This window comes from Leptopilina boulardi, unplaced genomic scaffold (genome assembly GCF_019393585.1).
Source record: "Leptopilina boulardi isolate dan_hultmark-lab unplaced genomic scaffold, ZJU_Lbou_2.1 LbouV2_384, whole genome shotgun sequence".
NCBI lineage: Eukaryota > Metazoa > Arthropoda > Insecta > Hymenoptera > Figitidae > Leptopilina > Leptopilina boulardi.
Window position 1 is genome coordinate 936,249 of NW_026137956.1, and position 22,356 is coordinate 958,604.

Consider the following 22,356-nt stretch of genomic DNA (forward strand, 5'->3'; position numbering starts at 1 on the left):
TCAGTTTCTGTTTCTTAGCCGCCCATTTAGGCGTTTACCAATTCTTACCACGTGGAGGTAGACAAAATTAAGAATGTTATTTTTTTTATTTTTTTAAATATAGTTTGTTTATTTTAGATTTAATTATTAATACTGAATTAAAAATTTATTTATTCAAATGTCTGAATATTTCTAGTGACATACACACAGAAAGAAATAGTTAGTAAAACTTTCATGAACTAGATATTATCTTCTGGATGGGCACGAAGTTAGTAAATTTTAAACTTTTTCGACGAATTCATCAACTTTTTCTCTGCGGATGCGCAAACATTGGATGTTATGGAGATAGTGGTTATGGATCCGACATTTTGTATTTTACAAACCCGACTTCAGATTCTTAATCAGCAACCCCAAAAACCCCCGAGAAACTGATTTCATGTAAATACGATGGATTTTTTTCAAAACCCGCCATATTGGATCCGCCATTTTTAATTTTTAAAAATGAAGTTCGAATTCGTAATCAGCAACCCGGAAAACCCCCGAGTATGAAAATTCAGACCAAATAAATGCATTTTTAAAATTTTTATCCGCCACATTGGATCCGCCATTTTGAATTTTTAAAAATGAAGTTTAAATTCGTAATCTGCAACCCCGAAAACCCCCGAGTATGAAAATTCAGACCAATTGAATGCATTTTTAAAATTTCATCCGCCATATTGGATCCGCCATTTTGCATTTTCGAAAACCGACTTCAGATTCTTAATCAGCGACCCCAAAAACCCCCGAGTAACAAAATTCAGGCAAATCCAGTTACATTGTGTCAATTTGACCAATATTGCACAAAATTTTCACATTTTACAATGAATTTGACGCCATATTTGGTCCGCCATCTTGAAATTTTTTATTCTACATTACGTTTCTCGAAAGTACACAACTTTTATGCACCTATGGTTGACAATTTAATTTTATTCTTACATTTTTTCCGATTGAAAAAAAATGTCAAACTGAAAAAAATGAAACTTTTTTTGTATTTTTTGACATTTAAACCGCCATATTTAATTTCGGCTTAGATGAAATTAATTTTTGATACCGGAATCGGAAAGAGCACACTCAAGACCTATAGGAAATGTACCTCTCGTAGAAAATGTTTACCGATTTATTTAAAATAACGTAGCCTGAATGTGTACAAAGAATTTTCAGTTTTTGGGCGTTAATGGGTTAAATTCTTTATTAAATTTTTAATTTCTTTTTTAAAGTAAATAAAAAACGAGGCGTTTAAAAAAAAATTCTCTGCTAGCGTTTTTTGTAAAATTTTATTTTAGAGTTTTAATTAAATTAGATTATTTCCTTATTGTTTATAAATATAGCTTATATTATTGCAATTGATTTTGTAAATTATATATATATATATATATATATATATATATGTGATTGATTTCTGACTAAATTAGTTTACTAATTATAACTGATTTAAATTTAGCATCAAAAGACCTTGATATAAGAGAAAATTGATTTTGAATATAAGGTATGAATGGATACAAATTCTGCTGTTGCAAATAGATGTATAAATGTGATTTAAAAATTTTTTTTAAATCTTTATATAGGATCATGAACTTTTTTTTTATTTTGGGAAAGTTTTGGAAAATTTTATTATTTGGGAAATTATATCAGGAAATGTTTTTTTTTTTTTTTTTTTTTTTAAGATAATAGATTTTATATTATTGTAACAAATAAATTTATTTTTATATTTAATATTGACACATTATATTATTTATTTATTTCTAAACATTTTGTTAATAAATAATTCTTTGAGGATTCTTAGGAAAAATTGTCGATTACCTGCGCGATATGATTTAATCAGTTTTGACATATTTATTTTTAGCCTAAACAAATTATGATTAATGAAATAAAAATGAATATTCATTTTTTTTTTTTTTTTTTTTAAATTTCATATGAGGCATTTTATGTGTGTAATGTCCTGAGTTAAAAAAATGATTTCTCGAAAAAAAGTGAAACTTGGGAATATTGTTGTCCTACCTGATAGTAAAATATCCCCAAAAAAATTTTTGATTTTTTGGAAATTTTGGGAGAGATAGAGGTGGGGGTCAATTTTATCAGTTTTCCCTGACACCGCCTACTATTTGAATTTTTTCTGTCTATAAATGCAATAAAAAAAATTTTGGCCGGTATGTTTTTTGAAGGTTTTTTCATGCTCTTTCCAATGGTGAATATCGTTTTTTAAAATTTTTGAATTTTGACCTTGTTTTTCTATAATTAAACATAAATTTTCTATTTTCACTAAAATCGATGCGTTTTTTTTTTTAAATAAATAATTGCAAACGAAAGCTGAGGTTTTTTTCGATCAACAATTTTCCCAAGTTTCACTTTTTTTTCGAGAAATTAATTTTTTAACTCAGGACATTACACTACGTAAAATGCCTCATATACGTGATTTTGATTAAATAAATAAAATAAATTATTTACAATTTTATTTAAAATAAAAGCTATATATAAATAAATAAAAAAATAAATATTTGTTTGTTCCAATTTTATTATTACTATTATATTTAATATAATTGTTGGAAAATGATTTAAAAAAATTATTTTAATCTTTTTTTGATACAATTACTAATAAAGATATTACTAATAAGCTTTTAGTTTAATAAGTCTTAAATTGACTTTATACAATAGAAATGCCAAATTTTTTATTTCAAAGGTGTTTTTACTCGAATCGCGCCGTAATTATTAAATTTACCCTAGATTGAAATAAAAATTTTATTTAAATAAATAAAATTTTCATTTTCAAATAAAAAAAATTTTTATTTCAAATTAATAGTTATATTTATAGCTTTAAGATAAATGTATATTTTTATAGGATTTAATTTAAATACATTATTTATTCGATTGGAATATAGAAATTTTTTTTGCAATAAGGTATAATTTTTTTTTTTTTCTTGCAGACTTTAAGATAGAATAATTGATTTTAATACAGTTTTAAATGACTTTGGGAAATCTTGAAATGGAGAAACTTGAGCAATTTCGAAGTAACTTTGTGAAGTCCCAAATGACTGGTTATACTTTAAGGGGCTTTAAATATTTCAAACTTGTGCTTCCATGCATGTAAATAAGTCACTGTCACATTGCACATGCTTCAATTACATTTCTTAATAATAAATGAATCGTCTTTAATTTATTATCCCCAATAGTATTTAATATTTTTGGTAAATCAAATAAATTTTTTGTTTTAAATTACAAAAATTTATTTATTTTTTAGTATTTAATGTAAGAGAATTTTATTTATTTTAAGGTATTTATTTTTAAAGTACTATATATATATATATATATATATACTCCAAGGACTTTTGGGGGAAATTCTCAAAATTTTTTATAAAGTGTACAAAAGACATTATATTCGATAAATTTTATTAAAACGGAAGATAGAAATTTGTAACTTAATTAAATCTTTTGTTGATTAATATCAATCTCTTTCTGATTTTTACATAATAATGAAAAAAATTTCTGAAAATGAATTTTCCATTTTAATTATAACTAAATCTATCTCTGTTGATCAAAGTTTAAAATCTTGATTTTTATCTTCATGAATAACAAAAAGGGGGAGAGGTAAAATAATACTGCTTCGGGGTTCAAGTTAAATTTACCCATAAAAAAGTTAAGATTTTCCAGGATTAAAAATTATTACTATATATATATAAGGACAAACTTCTTTTTTTTAACTTCCTAGCGTTTCAAAGTTTCAGACAAGTATTATATTAAAAAAAAAAAAATTTTTCTTTTAAAAGTCAATAAAAACTTTTATTCTTCTTATTATTTTTAATTTAAATTATTCGTTATTGTATTATGCAATAGTTATATATTTTAATTGAGATATTTATTATTGTATTTAAAGTTAAATATATAGAAATATTGAAATACGTTTATTAAAAAAACATTGTAATGTAATTTAAAGAATGTATATCCATGAGTATGGACCACCTTTCCGATTTTTATGAAATCAAATGCGAAATATTAAACTATTGGTTTTAACTAATAAATAACACCGTAAAAACAATTTTAGTGTGATACCCAAGTAAATAGACGCATTTTTGTGTTTAATACCAGCCGCACGAAAAAAATGCTGTTAAAAAATGTCGTGAAAGTTTTGTGACCATCTTTTCTGAGATTAAAAAAAAAAATATTTAATTTTGACTTTTTTAAAGTCAGTTTAATTTTTTTTTTTTTTTTTTGTTATTTATATATTTATTTTTATCATACAAGAAGAATTTTTAATTATTTAAATGTTAGAAAAAATTTAAATATGATATTTAAAATAGCTTACATTTCCACACCCTAAAAAAAGTAATCTTGATTCTAGCGAATTCCTCTTAATTTAATGCATATTTTCCTCTTATATATTTGTATCAAAAGTAATAGTCACCTCACTTGAGAGGATTTTCCTCTCGCATATAATTTGACAATTATGGTTATAAACTGATAAAGAAAAGCTATTATCATGCACTAAATTAAATATCTTTAATTAAATATTAAATATAATTAATGATTTATAGTTAATTACTTACATTAATTAATAGATTTGTTTATTTATTTAACTTTAATTCAATGTTTTTGACATCAGAACCTCAAAAAAAAATTGTTTTGTTTTATTATTAGTCACCAAAGAATAAAAATATTCTACATTCAAGTGGAATACTTTTGTTTTAAGAGGAAAAATTGAGCCCAGTAAATTAAATAGAAAAAAAAGGTATTTCATTTGCAACATTTGTAACACAGAAATTAATTGAAATGCACTAATATTTTTGTTTGTTTGAAGTGTTTATAATAAATAAATATTCTATAAGCATTATGAAATCCTTCAATTTTTATTTAATTTTTAATCATTTTTAAGCGATTTCAGCAGGTGGTCCACTCATGGATACAAATTTTTTTTTTTTTTTTGTCAAAAAAAACATCACTTCAGAAAATTGATATAAAAATTTGTCCTTAAAGCTGAAAAAAAATCTCAATATATGGGTGAATCTCTCGAAAAGGACAAATGCTGAATTAAGAAAAAAAAAAAAAAAAAAGTTCAAAACCACTGTTATGACTATTGCTATGTGAAGAGAAGGACCTAAATAAGTCTCTAAAATACGTTGTTACGATCTTTATGAACATTATTGTTTAAAAAATAATTGTTTAATATAAAATAATTGTTTAATATTTTGTCACCGATACAATGATCGAATCCGTTTAAATCTTGTTACTCGAGGGTTTTTGGGGTCGCTAAACACGAATCCGGTGTTAGTTTTTCAAAATTCAAAATGACAGATCCAATATGGCGGACGACAATTTCAAAAATCAGTCCAATTTACTTGAAAATGGTTATTCGGGGGTTTTCGGGGTCGCTGATTACGAATTTAAGGTCCGTTTTTAAAAATTCAAAATGGCGGACGACAGATTTAAACATCCATCCAATTTACTTGAAAATAGTTACTCAGGGGTTTTTGGGGTCGCTGATTACGAATCTGGAATCAGTTTTAAAAAATTCAAAATGTCGGACAATTATCTTTTAAATCTATTTAATTGGCTTCAATATCGTTAATTAGGGGGTTTCAATAACGGTGAACACAAATCTGAAGGTAACCCAAGTAACCATTTTCAAGTAAATTGGATTGATTTTTGAAATTGTAGTCCGCCATATTGGATCCGCCATTTTGAATTTTGAAAAACGGACCTCAGATTCGCAATCAGCGACCCCAAAAACCTCCGAGTAACCATTTTCAGGTCAATCGGATCGATTTTTGAAATTGTAGTCCGCCATATTGGATCCGCCATTTTGAATTTTGAAAAACGGACCTCAGATTCGTAATCAGCGACCCCAAAAACCTCCGAGTAACCATTTTCAGGTCAATCGGATCGATTTTTTAAATTGTTGTCCACCATATAGGTTCCGCCATTTTGAATTTTTGAAAACGGACTTCAAATTCGTAATCAGCAGACGAAAATCTTGAAGGAACGATTTCGTTTGATTTTTTTAACATTATTATTCGATAATATTACATGTTCTTTTTTTTGACATGGCCCCCTTTGACCCCCTGTAATTCCGAAAGGGGGCATATGCTCATCTTGAAATTTTGCAGGGATTATTGGGTCATCATATGTTACCATTTGGCATAAAGAAAGTTTCAAAATTCGAGGTACGAAAAAGGTGCATTTTTTTGCATGAGGCTTTATAATCGATGGATGTGACTAGCGATCACGGAGGGGAGTTTTCTTCCTTTAGGCGTAGCCAAAATTTATTGATTCTAATATAAAAATAATAAATTTTATAAAAAAAAGTAATAATAGTATTCGCGATATTTAAAAGAATATTCTAAAAATTATTAATAATATTTATTATTTATTTATCAAAAAACTAAATTTAAAGTGGTCACGGAGGGGAGTTTTTTTGTGTCGACGAACATTGCGAAACTGAAAATCTTTCTGACACTTATTGTTTTCATTTCTTTCATGATGTTGTGTACTGACCAAAACAACATCGTCACTGTAAACACTTTTGAATTCTTCATTTCTCAATTATCATTTTTTTTTTTCATTTACTCATTATATTTGTAATTGGTCACGGAGGGGAGTTTACTTTGCGAACAAAACTTATTTAATTCTAGGAAAAAATATTTTACAAATATTCTGTTTTACACTTTATAAATCAATTATAAATAATGTAATTAGTAGATGTTACTAGACAAAAGATGTTTTCCTATTGCAGTATGAATGCAATAATTCTTCTTTAAATAAAACTTACTTCGCGAACGGTAACGGAGGGGAGTTTTTACACTATATAAACATGATTATATTCAATTATTTAAAATTGTCAATTTTTTTTTATAAAATCTTATTAAATTCTGTTGACTTCTATAATAAGGCCCGCAACATTTTCAATTATTATAATTATTTATTAAAAATAATGTCATGAACGTGTCATTTGTCCTTTTTGTGAGAATGACCCATATATAACTTATAGCTGAGGACAATACCTATCCAATGGTGTATTATAATTTTTAAATTTCCTTCACTGAAAAAAAATTATTTGTGTAAATAAAAAGGTGGTTCACTCGCATGGATACATTCCCCTATATATCGAAATAAGTTTATTAAGAAAACATTAGTGAAATAATGACATGTTAAATAATAATAAAAAATTGATTAATTAAAAATCTATAAAATCTATTATTGTCGTGTGATTAAATAATTATATCTTATGGAATATCAGAAATTTCTGTTGATTCCTACAGTCATAATACTGAAATCGATTCAAAGTTTGCCAACGCGGTGTAAACTCTGTAAATTAATTACACTCCTGTAACTTCTCATGTCTCTCACAAAGTAAGGGAATCAGTTTAATTAAATCGAAAGCAACAACAGAGTTAAAATTAACTTAATCTTCAAACTGTCACTCCATATATAACTTACAGGGTGTGCGCACAATTTAGATCAATTAACTATTTCTTCAAGGTAATTTTTTATTAAGTCATATTATACCAATGTCTTGGAAATTATTTTATTAATTATTTTATTCATCGTAAAATTTTGTAATAAAAGAAAGAAATAATTTTAATATTATTATTCCTACTTCTAAAAAAAATCAATTTAAAATATAAAAATAAAAATATAATAAATTTTATTATCATTATTATCGTTGATACAATTTTTATTACTACCTTTAAATTGTAATATCAATAAAAATATTTTATTCAATTCATTAAAAAAAAAAAATTTACTTTTAAAAATATTGTTATGAAATAAAATAAAAAAAAAAAATATATTTTTGAATTTAAACATAACATACCGATGTTTTTCCAACTCCTGTAGAAATCTAATTTGCAGACTAATATCAAATATTTATGAATTAAACTTCATTTTAATTAATTACACTTTATATTTCGTTCCTATAAATTTTGCACTTTTTAATTGAAATCCCTTTGAAGAATTAAAATTTAATTCATTCTTAAAAATTATCGTCCTTTCCATTTTTTTAAGAAAAAAAAAATAATTAAAAGTATTATTTTTTTAAAAACTTTTTTAATTTATTTAAAAAAATTTTTTTTTTGAAATTAATCATAAGTAAAAAACAATTGATTGACACGCGGTTACCGGTTGAATCTTTAGCAAAGGAAGTTACGAGTGAACTGAATCACTGTTAGTTCCCGCGTGCGGATAACTGAGAATTTTGTGCGCATGTATACTCTATATAAACGAATTCTCAAGGAGGGAGAGTGAAAGAATGAACATCAAATGTAACATAAACAAAAACGAAAAAAAAGAAAAAAAGAAAAGAAAAAGAACGCTTCTTAAAAGAAAAAGGTTGTTTTAATGGCTAGACAACAATACCGTAAAGTACAAAAAAAAACTATGCGGTTACATTTTTATAAAAAAAAAAAATAATAAAATTTTTATATGCGCTTTAAAAACTTAAAACAAAAAATGTAATTCTGTTCCTGAATTTAAAAACTAAAATTTATTTTTAATTTAATAAAGAAAATAAGTGGAAAAAAGAAAAAAGCAATTGACCATAGATAACGACCTCACTGAAAAAAAAGATTTTCTGTTTACAACAAAATCGTTTGGTTATAGGCAATTTTGATTCTTGTAACGAAATTTTGGTTGGCTGAAACAAAGTCGTACACTCAGAAAAAAGATATGTTTGAACCAAATGTACCATTTTTTTATATTCACCCAATTTTTTGGTTAGTTTAAACAAAATTTGTTTAATTCAAATAAATATTTATTTGATCTAAATAACTGTTTGGTTTATTTTAATAAATTTTTTGAACAAAGAAAAAATTTGATTGAGCTAAATAAACGTTTGGTTTATGCAACCAAATGTTTGGTTAACTGTATATCAATGCATTTATTTTGTTGATTTAACCAAAATTTGGTTGCTTCAAACGAATTTTTTTCTGAGTGTAGAGTTAGGTCAACAAAACATTTGGTTAGGCCAACAAAATTATTTGGTTGAACATTTTTAAATTCCAACCAAAATTTGATTACGATAACAAAATTATTTGGTTGAATATTTTTAAATTCCAACCAAAATTTGGTTACGATAACAAAATAATATGGTTAACACAACAAAATAGTTTGGTCTGAAAAAGCCAAATGATCGTTTGTTGTCCTAACCAAAATTTAGGTACAACAACCAAATAATTTAATTCGCTCTCAGCTCGTACCTTAAGAGAATAATTAGTTTAAATCTCTCACAAGGATGGGTAGTCCAGTGGTCAGAGCTCCCAACTCGCAATTTAAAAACAGAGGTTCGATCCCAGGCGGAGATGAGATTTATCAAAGTCCACAAATATTTCAATTGGATAAATATAAATTAAACGTTAAATTGATAATAAATAATAAAATAAATAAGAAAGATAAAATGAAAAGAAATAAGGTGGAATAAAATTTTTTATTTTACATAAAAAAAAACTGTTAGTTTGATCAACCAAACATTTTTGTTGACCTAACAAAAAAATTTGGTTAAGCTAACCAAACATTTTTTGTTATGCCAACAAAAAACACTGAACCAAATTTTTTGTTTGACTCAAACAAATAGTTTGGTTATTTAAATACCAACAAAAATTTTTTTGTTGGCCTAACCAAATTTTTGGTTTCTCTGACTAAACATTTTTCTGTCAGTTCTCTTTCTCACTCACTTGTGTTTAATTTTAATTAATCTTTTAATTGAATTATTTTTTGACATAATTTACATATACGTATAACCAATTTTTCACATTAACTTTCGTCAGTAACTTTTCAGAGCGAATTTAAAAATTAACCAATCAGAAATTACCCAGAATAATTTGATTGGTTAATTTTAAAATTTGCGTCAAAATGTTTCTGTCAAATGAAAGTGCTGACAAATAAAAATTCGATCAAATGAGAAATTCTCTTAACCCTTTAAGGACCAAATTATTTCTTAAAAAATCACGATTTTTGATTTTTAAACAAGTTTTTCAACGTAAGTTATTAAGATTTTTTGTCTCAAAAACATAGTTTAGAATTGGAAATTTATTATACGTTTACTTATAAAAATATTTCATTTAATAAAAATTTATTCAACAATAGATGATTTCTTTTTATCAAAATTGAGTAGTCATGTTATAAAAAAACTCTTACGAAAAATTAGGTAGTCATCTTCAGCTTTAAAAATAGAAGATCAGTAAAAATATTAATGTAATTTTTTTTTTGAAGTTACAGTTTCAAAAGAATCTCAATTTTCTGTAAATCCTCCAATATAAGCATTATTGAGAAAAAAAAAATTAAAATAATGTCATCTTTCATCAAACAGACAATATTTGACAATTTTCAGGGGAGAAAAGTTTGTTTTTATAATAGTATTATCCTACTATGTATATATATATATATATATATATAAGTGGGAGAAAATTTCCTCGGTAGTTCTTCCATATTCCCATATCAGTTTTATATTGTTCATCGATGAAAAAGTTATAAAACTTTTTTTTCCTAAGGACGTATATAAACAACTTTTTACACTTCGATTATGTCAAAAACGTTTCTACACGTCACTATATACACTCAAGGGATTATCTCTTAGAAAAATATGTTCTCAATATATTATATATGTATATGTATTTAGTATTTTGAGATGGTTAGTGACATATTTATATAGTTTTAAGTTAAGTATGATTTAAAACCCAAGTGAAACGATTCTACCGAAACTACTCCACGGAAATTCCGTACGGAATTCCGTAAAAATTATATACGGAATTCCGCAAAAATTTTGCGCAAAATTTTTGAAAGAAGTTCTTTTGTAATTTTGCAAATTTTTTATAAGAATTACACACATAATCTCTATACAGAATTGCACAAAATTTTTGTTAGAATTTCACAACTGTACACTGAAAAAAATTTAGCCGAAATCCTCAACTACCTTTAGTTAACTGACTTGAAAGTAGTAAAAGTAACTACTTTTTTTGTTATTTTAACTAAGTGCGTGTAGTCAATTTAATTTTTTTTTGTGGAATTAATAATTACCTAGATATTGATCTGACTTAAAAATGTAATTGAGTCAACTACAAAAATTAAAGCAACTATAAAATCTCATCGGACCAACTATATTCTTAGTTCTTTTATCTACTTTTTTGTAGTCAATACAACTTTTTAAATTTCGTTGAGGACGTATTGAATAACGCAAGGTTGTTAACAAGTAGAAAAATCTACTAGTCTTTTTACAGTGTATAAAATAAAATTTACGTTATGATCTGATGTATAGGAATCAAGGTGTCAACCGAACACTTTTAACGTGAAAAATGACCTCTAAATGCATGCTCAAAGGTATAGAATCAAACTTGCATATAATTATATCAAATAAAATAACAATTTTTTAAATTAGTTTTAGCCTGTTACTATAACGAGTGATTTAGTTTTAAAAGAAAGTTCAATTTCTCAGCAAATTTTTGTAAATAATAAGAATTAGCTTTTATGATGAAAAGAAGTAATATATTTAAATTAAAATTGCAAACACATTAAATAAATCAGAAATCTAATTGAATAAATAAAAAAAAAAATAAAAAAATTTTGAAAACGTTTTATTGACCTCTCAAATAAGTTCGGGTAGATATTAATTAATCTATCATAAATTCTATATTATATCCACCAGGAACATCATCGTCGACTAGTTTTCGTTATAGTAGCAGCATAGTTATATTAAAATCACAAAAAAATCAGCAAAAAATAAAGTTGTGGAATTTTATTGAAAATTTTGTGCAATTCTGTATGGAATTCTCCCAAAAAAAATTGGCAAAATTACGAAAGGAATATTTTCAACATTTTGCGGAATTCCGTATGGAATTTCCGTGGAGTGATTTCCGTAGAATTGTTTCACCTGGGAATATATTTAAAAATATAGAAAAATATTTTTTAAACTCTTAATTGTAACCCCCACACAGAACCGAAACTTTACTAAAGATTTATTTAAAATGTTCGGAATATTTAATTGCAATATTTAGTGAAAATTGTGTAAAGATTTAAATGTCCCGAAATTAAACATTTATTTAATCGGGACATTTAAATCTTTACACAATTTTCACTAAACATTGCAATTAAATATCCGAAAATTTCAAATAAATCTTTAGGAAATCTTTAGGAAAGTTTCGGTGCTGTAGGAGAAATTTTTAATATTAAAATTGAAAACAAATTTTAAATCAAAAATATTTATACTTTTACGTTGATAAAAAGTTTCTAAATAATTAGGTAAAACTTGTTTGTATAGTTATTTAGGATACTTTTTCTGAAAACTTGGAATTATTTTTAAGATATAAATTTATGTCAAATAAATATATAAAATATAAAAAATAAAGGAAAAAGCAACTGAAACATATGTGTGAATAAAATTTTATGAAAAATAGACCAGGTCGACATATATCCCGCTCGGGAAATAAAATATATCATGTTAAAATCTGGATTTCAGCCAACTTTGATTCAATGATTCTATATAAAAATATTTTAACCAAACAAGTATATATAATATGAGGAATGTGAGACGTCAAATTTTTAATAAATATATTAAGCACACAATGAAAATAAATAAAAAGTATTTTGTATAACGACATATTTTGATTTATATTTAATACTTTTTATTAAATAGTTAATTATCATAATAACTTTCTTATTATTAGATTTTCATATATACTTTGTTGAAATAAAATTTTTTTTTTTTTTTTTATAATATTTTGTAATTTTAGTAAAGGCTTGCAAGTATTAAAATTATTTAAATTTTGAGGTTATGTTCGTTTCTTGTTTAGGGGAAATTTGAAGTTACGTTTATCGTATATATTCTCAAACCCAACGGTCCCTTGACCTATGTCCTTGAATTTTGATATGTTAAGGCTTCACCATGATGATTCTGTGACTCCCTATATGTATAACTGGCGCTTTAAAGGTGTAAATACAAAAAATCAATTATGAAATTAGTTTCTTCCTTAATGAATCTACTTGGGGGGAGTTAATTATGGCTTCTGCTATAGTATAACTAAGTTTTATTTTGATTTTTATAAAATAATATAATTTTTGTAAAAAAGGCTTCATTATGACGTACAAAACTGTGGACAAGTAGTAACATCGGAAAAACGATTAAAAAAAATTAAATTTTTTTAACATGATTGCCGCTGAGTTCGACGCTATGTCTGACAGACATAATCTCAAATTTTGGCGGGAAACCCCATTCCTAACGAAGAAACGAACATAACCTCAAATTTTGGCGGGAAACCTACAAACTATTTCTATTTTATTTTAATTATAGGTTATTATATGGAAATTAAGATAAAATATGCAGGTAATTTAATTCAAAATCAATTCCAACCAACCAAGATTTTAGTTTATTCAATAATTTAAATATTTTCAAACCTTTTAACAATTAAAATAGGGATTGGCGTGTTAGGCGCGCAGGGGGTGTGGCCCCCTACTATAATACATTTTATGAAAAAAAAAGAGAAATTTGAATGAACGCATTAGAAGAAAGAGCTTCGCGATATATGTCTGAATTTGATAAGGGAATTGAACGCACCAGTTGCCATGTCGGAAGTTATCCCTCTTTTATCCATCCGGACCCTCGCTACTGTTAATTTTGAGTTTATTTTTACCCAACTCTACTTATCATAATATCAAAGAAGGGTTCAATTCCCTAAAGATAAACTGGGACATGGTCGATTAGCCTTTGGAAAGTAGATGGGATTCGCTGTGATATATAGTAATATGTCAATGTATATTTAAATCTAAATGACAAGTCTTTAATGAAAAGATTTTTTTTATCTTTGTAATTTAATTTTTTTCATATATGTGATAAGTGATGAGAAACACGAAAGCAAGAAACAGGTAAAACTACGGAAATGTAAATTATTGATTTTTATAAAACTTGGCATATTATTTGTATATAGAACTTGAAAAAAATATCTACTTTTTTTGGCTGTTATGATTCACTTCAAACGGTAGAATTTATATATTTTTATATGTGACTCACTTTAAAGAAATGAATTTTAGGAAGCAAAAAAAGGGCACATGAATGTCCCATAAAAATTATTAGCTAGAACTTTCATTTGATAGAATTTCTTTTTGGACGAATTTTCATTTTCGAATTAGCATTTGAGTTACTTTCTTTGTAAACAAAATTTTATTTAACATAATATTTAGGTAACGGATTTTTTATTTGACATAATTTGTATTTTAACGAACTTCTTTTTATCCACCTTTTATTTAAAAGTATTATAATTTAACTCAATTTTAATTTATTAAAATTCTCATTTAACAGAATTTTAGTGATTCGAATTGTTTAATGTCAGAATTTTTATACTATCGAATCTTTATGTATAAGAATTTTTATTTACACGAATTGTTATTAATTTGATAGATTTCTTAAAATAGCGAATTTTCATTTGACAGAAATTACAAATGGCCGAAGAAACATGAAGATTCGATAGTATAAAAATTCTGACATTAAACAATTCGAATAACTAAAATTCTGTTGAATGAGAATTTTGATAAATTAAAATTGGTTTAAATTATAATACTTTTAAATGAAAAGTGGATAAAAAGAAATTCGTTAAAATACAAATTATGTTAAATAAAAATTCGGTACCTAAAAATTATGTTAAATAAAATTTCGTTTACAAAGAAAGTAATTCAAATGTCAATTCAAAAAATGAAAATTCGTCTAAAAAGAAATTCTATCAAATGAAATTCAAACAAATAAAAATTCTAGTTAATGATTTTTATGCGATATTTATGCGCCACGCAAAATATTATAGGTTATGTTTATGATAGTTTTACCTTTATTTTGTGTGACGTCACTTACATGCAAAACTGCTGAAATCAAGTGAAGTACTATTTAAACATTTTAATAGTAACTCGCTGACTTTAGCAGTACACTACACGTTCGATACATTTCGTGTTCAATACGAATCATTTTATGTAAAAATATTTAGATTGCCGGCCGGTTTTATTTCAAAGAATTATAAATTTGAGTTTACAAAAGTTTGAAATAACCAATGACAGTGAAAAAGACAATCTGTAAATTGTGAGAATAACAAGTGATTTTATTACTGGTGAGCAAAATTATTACTTTTAATGTGATGTCAAATTATAGTTGGTAGAGAATTGAGGTTAGCTCACTTTTACAAGTTTCCTATTTCTTTATTTGCTCTTTGTCAATTTTTGATGATCATGTAAATATTATCAAACTTGTATTATTTTCAATATTTTGTGTCGTTCCTAAACATTTTCGTTCTTTGATCATTTCTATCAAATTTGAATTATATTTAAGGCCAGGTCCAAGTGAGGCAGCGCCATCTACATTAAAACTATAATTTTGGAAAATTTTCAACAGCCTTTTCTCGAAAACAAGAAGGTAAAATGCTTTTTCCTTTATGGATAATTGATTATTGGCAAGATATACACCAGCTAAAACTTTTTTTAAGTTAAAATAATTAAAAAAAATTTCATGTCGATAAATTAAATATGAGCACTTTTTCTCACAAAAACTGTAACAGTACTTTCTCAGAAATTACAATCAAAAATACAATTTCCATTTGGAAAATTAATAAACGCTAAAAAATACACCACCTAAGATTTACCAATCACGAAAATAATGAAAAAAAATTTTATTAAATATTTAACATATTGATACTGCTTTACTGATTGTGACAGCCCTTTGGTAGATTATGTATTTCAGGTGGTTAGCAACAGCGCCAATCTCCTCCTTTCGGCAAAATCGCGAAACGTCTGGTGTCATATATAACCTGTCAAACGGCTGTCATAATGAGTAAAATATGTTATGTTAAAAAACTTTTTTTTTTGTTATTTTCGTGATTGGTAAATCTTAGGTCGTGTATTATTTAGCGTTTATTAATTTTCCAAATGGAAATTGCATTTTTGATTGTAATTTCTGAGAAAGTACTGTTACAGTTTTTGTGAAAAAAGTGCTCATATTTAATTTATCGACATGAAATTTTTTTCATTATTTTAACTCAAAAAAAGTTTTAGCTATTGTATATCTTGCCAATAATCAATTATCCATAAAGGAAAAAGTATTTTATCTTCTTGTTTTCAAGAAAAGACTGTTGGAAATTTTCAAAAATTTTAGTTTCGATGTAGATGGCGCTGCCTCACTTAGACCTGGCCTTAAAAAATAATGCATAAATGGTTTTTAGGGGTTATAATTTAATAAAAATTTATAAAATTATTGAATGCGAAATATTATTAAATAATATATTTTATATAAAAATGTATAAAAAAAATTTTAATTACCAAAAGGGAGCGTTCACATATTACGTCACACGCTTAGGGGGGATGGTTTTTTTTTGAATATGTTACGATCTATGATGTTGAGGGGTGGGGGTCTTTGCCTTAATGTGACATCACAGCATTAAAATACTAATATAAATATAAAATAATATAATAAACCATACCAAAGTTTCAATAAAAAGAAACGCCTTCCCTAGTTAACGTAGAAGAGCATTTAAAAACTTCGTTTTAAGAAAAAATTTATTACATTTAGATTTTTATTACATTTAGAAAAACAAACACATGTTACACATGTATACACTTAGCTTGTAAGAATGATCCCAATACAATTTTTTAAAAATATTTATATAATTTGTTATTGTTTAATATGGCGGGAAAATTTATAAAAATTACTTGGTTGCTGATTAGAAAAATATTCATTTTTTCGAAATTCAAAATAGCAAATTCAGTATAGTATATTTTATATTAATTTAATTAGGGGTATAACATTTTATTTTCATAATTTCAAATAATCTTCAAATAAAAATAAACATATTTGCGCTTATATTTTCATTTATTTTTTTTCATCAATATTTCTATATACTTTTTTGAAGAATCTCCTTTCTTTTTTTTTTTATTGATAATGGCCTTTCGTAAGCTTTTTCCAATTCTACAAATACAATTGAATGCGACAAATTAAAGTGTCTTTCATTTCATATAATTTACGATCAGATCTAATACTGGTCTCTCATTAGAGAAATGGAGGAATTATATTACAAGGAGGTAGAAGAAGTTCATAAAGTGAACGATCTGTCATTCCTATGAGAATGACATTGATTTTGAATGTATATATATACGATAGCTGACGCGACTAGTTCAATAAAATTAAAAAAAAAGGCACAAAAAATATTGAATTCATTTGCATACAAATAGTATTCTTCTCTAATCCTTTACAATGAAATACTTAAAAGTGGGTTAAACAAATAATTGATAAATTATTATACTGTTTTAGTAAAATTTTTAAGGTATATCAGAAATAGACAAATCTCCATTTAATTAATTTGGATTTAAAATACATTTGACATTAAAACACGACAGTTCAATGGCGTAAATAAATCTTTATTTATATGTTTTTAGGTAACCTCCTTTAAATAACACTTTAAAAGTGGAATCTTATTTAAGTTGAATAAAAAAAAAAAATTTTTTTATTAAAAAAAAATGCTCCTAAAATACGATGCTGAAGTACGCATTATAAATTAAAAATCAATTTTTATTTAACATGGAAAATTATAAAATTCTTTAAACAAAAAAATATTTTTTTATAATTTATTGATTAATAAGAACTACAAAAAATATTTTTCAAGCAAAAAATTATAGAATTTTTATTTTAAAAAATTATTTCTTTAAAAATCGTTTATTATAAACGTTGCGTACTTCAGCATCGTCCTAAAACCCTCATACAACATAGCAATCCTAATATGTAATGACTATTTCATAGAAAACAACGTAGATTATTATAAAGCGAACATAACTTTAAAATTTAGGTCAATGGTTAAGATTTAAGTGCATATTATTTAGAAACAAATTGTTTGAGAATTAAACAAACTAAATTGTAATTGTAAATTCATTTGTAAATAAATGAAATTAAATAAATTATATTATCATTATTTTAATTTTAGTTCACAAAAATTAAAGTCATAAAGAATTTGTCTAAAAATTAAAATGTAGAAATTATTAATAATATATAATATTTAAATTAAGAAAAACTTTATTATTTCAAAAATATGTAATATGTATAACTAATCTTTCTTTTGTACGTTTTACATGTACATAAACGTTTTTCATTGACTGACGTAATAATGTTTTCAAAATTATTAAACTATTAATTTTGGTGTAGAGGAAAGCATGAATAGGAATAAAAAATTAATTAAAATTTCCCTTTACACGAAAGTTGCTTTTATACGAGTAAAATATATATATATATGTATTCATAAAATGAATATTAACGAAATCAACTTTAATTACCTAAATAAAACTTTATAAAGTTGTAATACGATTAAAGAGAAATTTATCATAAACAAACAGTAGAATATAAGCTCTTTTTGAAAAGAGATATTAATTTTTTTATGTTTGAATAATTTTCAAGAAAGAAATACGTTAAAACTAAAGGCAAAAATTTTTTTTTTTCTATTTTGTTTTATGTAAATAATTTATGTAGACATCGATTTTCTAAAATTTATATTTAATAACTATCATTAAATTTTTACTTTTATTTTATTCTATAATATTAATAATAATTATTATACCTTTTATTTGTAATTTTTACATTTTTGTTGCACGTAACAGATAAATAAAAAAATTTTAATTATTATTATAATTGATAGTTAATATTAATTAATATTAATTAATTATTTACGTAAGTTTCTTCCTTTAAAAGGTAATATTTGTGGGTTTATTTTATTTAAAGTTGTTATTTACATTCCCAGGATTAATTTTATGCAGCAGAAAAAAATTTACATAAGTTTTAAACGCATGAAACTGACTGTCCCCATTTACCCCAAAATTTAGAGAATTTCATAAAATTTGGGGTAAATGGGGACAGCATAGGTTCTAGGAAGATTCTCCTGAAAGGGACATTTTTAAATGGTCCTAAATTATTTTTTCTTCTTTAATAAATTTAAGAAATCAACTCACTATTAATTGTTGAAACAAATTATTTAATTAAACAAATTAATTGTTGTTGTTGACTACAGTCAAAATTTTGCATATACTTTTGCAATAAAAAATTCTTTAGCAGTTTGATCAAGTAGAATCTATGTAGGAGCTAAAATTACTTCATTTTGAACCTTCAACGAAAATGTAATTTACATATTCAGTCAAGTTTCGCCTTAAACATTTGCTCACATGCGGACATTTTAAGATTTAAACCATCTTTTCTGAACGCGGAGATGGAACTTTCCCAAGGTAACCTAAAAACATTCAGTGAAGCTTCAGGGAATTACCGGTACTGTGTGGGCGTGCAAATGCAGTGCTTTCTGGTACCACAAATTGACGGTAGAGCGCGTGCAAGATATATATATGTTTTTGTTCCCTTTTAAATATTTACAATAATAATAATAATAATTTTAATAAATAATACATCTTGTAATTACAAAAATTATCACAATCCTTCTGGAGTGTAATTTGACTTTCTTTCTTGATACTAAACTTTACTAAGTTAATTATATCCCCAGATTGCATAATGAAATAGTATTTAACTTGAAGTTCTACAAAGTTTATGAATATGTATGATTTTTAGATGTGTGGATAATTTGTACTTTTTTACCTCCTAAATGTAACATCTTGGCAAGGTTATTTAAGCTTCTTTCTACAAGAATTATATGATGTAAACAAACTTCGAAGAAAAGCAGGGGTGATTCTGAATCAACCTTTAAAGCAGTATACGTGTATTCGTATACGGACTTTTGTATGTGTGTTTATATTGTAGAAATTGTGTTCATCACAGAAGGTATATATATATATATTATCTCGTCCGCTATGTCAGTAAAAAATTCAGCAAAATTGCGTATAAAAAAAATCCAAGGTTAATTTTGTCTGCGTAAATAAAATAAAATATATCTTGTGGAGTTTGTTGTTATCATTACTATAATTGACAATTGTATTTAATCAAATAGTAGAGGAGGATGGGGCAAGGATAGTTAGTTGCTGTTATGTTTAGACGGCTTGCTCAAAATTCGCGTCATTCATGGTATATTTGCGTCTTAACACCAATAGATGATAATGATAGTAAAAATTGGAAATCAATCTGCCACCATTTGCGAAGACAGGAGTTTATTTTTGTAAAAAGTCTGTTTTGCTAAAATGTCAACGTAATGTTTATCATATTGTTTTCTATATTAGTGCTTCCGAATATTTATTTACGTAAGTGTTTTCTGGAGTGGAATTTTCTACTGAACCTTTTTAAATAAAAAATTTTGAAAATTAATATCTCCAAAACGAAGCAAAACACCTTCGTAAGATTTTAATAGAAGGTAAAGAATATTATAAAAAATCTTTGTGCAAAACCTCAATTTTTTTGGAGCACCGACAAAAAAGTTATAACCCTGGCGGATCTCGAAATCGGAATGTACGCTGAATTCGTTGTACATTCGTTACACATTGGTTAAACATTTAGTTGGAGTGAAAATTGTGTAGAAACTGAGTGGAAACTGTGGAAAAGTGTAATTGAATTGAATAATAAAAGTATTTAGTGATAGATTTGTGCTGTATTTGTGATAAATTAACGTGTTATTATTAAATAAATAAAGTTTAAAGTGTAAAATGTTCGCGTAAGTGAGTTTGACAGGCTAGGGAATTTTCTAGTGACATCCAAATTGATAGTCGATAAAGAAGATGAGCCGCCGACTTTGCACGATAGGTGGCAACATTCATACTTATTCTCCTTTTTAAAAATTCTCTTTTTCAATTATAAATAGAAAAATTAATTAATTAATAAGTTATATAGTTTCTATGTTGTCATTTTTTTAACAATTGAATTTTTGAAGATTGTTTAATGACATAAATTAAACTTGTATAATCGATGCAAATTGTTGTATTTAAAATACTTTTAAATAAATCTTTTCTTCTAATTACATTTATATTAAAAATAAATAATAATAAAATAAAGAAAGATAAAAAAAGTTTTCTTTATTAAAATTATGGTTCAATTAATTTCATTGAATTTAATTAAAAACCAACAATTTGCATCGATTATACAAGTTTAATTTATCTCATTAAACAATCTTCAAAAATTCAATTGTTAAAAAAAATGACAACATAGAAACTATATAACTTATTAATGAATTAATTTTTCTATTTATAATTGAAAAAGAGAATTTTTAAAAAGGAGAATAAGTATGAATGCTGACACCTATCGTGCAAAGTCGGCGGCTCAACTTCTTTATCGACTATCAATTTGGATGTCACTAGAAAATTCCCTAGCCTGTCAAACTCACCTACGCGAACATTTTACACTTTAAACTTTATTTATTTAATAATAACACGTTAATTTATTACAAATACAGCACAAATCTATCACTAAATATTTTTATTATTCAATTCAATTACACTTTTTCACAGTTTCCACTCAGTTTCTACACAATTTTCACTTCAACTGAATGTTTAACCAATGTGTAACGAATGTACAACGAATTCAGCGTACATTCCGATTTCGGGATCCGACAGGGAAGTAAATAAAAATCTTGAGAATATTTAAATAAATTTTTTTTTTAAAATCGTATATCATCCAAAAATAATAAATTTTTGCAATAATTCTTTCGTTCCTTTGTACAGAATAAAGTGATTTATGTTTTTGGTGAGTTCCAACATCTAATTTTTAATAGCTTTTTAATAATAGCGTTTTTAAAAAAATTGAAAAATTTAAGGTTACAAAATAACATTGTGAACCTCCTACTTTTGATATTTAATATTTTTAAAGGGAATAAAATTTTTACCATAATAATATGGTTAATGAACTCAGGGAATCATCGAGTTTCACATATATTAAAACTAGATTTTTTAAAAATTTGGTCGCAACCACTATTAGACGAAAATCAGTGGACTGACCCTTTTACATAATTAAAATAATAAACATAAAATTGTTTATTATTAGAAAATATTTACTTTTTAGTAAAAAAAATTTTGTTTTTCTAATTGAGTTTATTTAAATAAAATTATTTTGAGTTTTTTTTTTCTGTTCTAAGATAGATATTAAATGGCTGACAGAGCGAGAGAGGACTAGTAGCGCCGTGGGGCAAAGTTGAACTAATAAACTTCGTCGTGTTTCCAAAATTAATCTAGGATGTTAACGTCGAATAATCAGCGTAACCTGTCAAATTGATGTGCGGTAGTAAATCATGATGAAGTTGAAATGACGCAAGAATAATCCACAGTTATTCGAAATAGTAAAAGTTTCAATAAATTGGAAGAGGAAGGACTATGGACAGCTGGGATCAAGACTGGTAAGGTAAGGTCACAATGTTTATTTTGAAATATAACAAACATTAATAAAAAATAGTTTTCTACTATTTTTGTTATGTTAATTAACAGTATAATTATTTT

General features: G+C 25.4%; 2 protein-coding genes across 4 annotated transcripts in view; one reads left to right on the plus strand and one right to left on the minus strand.

The window, feature by feature from the left end:
• Nucleotides 1–8,162, minus strand: part of LOC127288312 (RYamide receptor-like) — a 130,138-nt gene extending 121,976 nt beyond the window's left edge. For both annotated transcript variants that reach the window (XM_051315706.1, XM_051315705.1), the window contains exon 1: nt 7,820–8,162. The gene's annotated coding sequence lies outside the window, so the exon portion shown is untranslated. The remainder of the gene's footprint in view (nt 1–7,819) is intronic.
• Nucleotides 1–22,356, plus strand: part of LOC127288326 (uncharacterized) — a 278,443-nt gene that overhangs the window by 29,595 nt on the left and 226,492 nt on the right. Inside the window, exon 3 of one of the 2 annotated variants that reach the window (XM_051315725.1) lies at nt 21,999–22,261. The gene's annotated coding sequence lies outside the window, so the exon portion shown is untranslated. The remainder of the gene's footprint in view (nt 1–21,998; nt 22,262–22,356) is intronic. The other variant, XM_051315724.1, reaches the window with a different exon arrangement.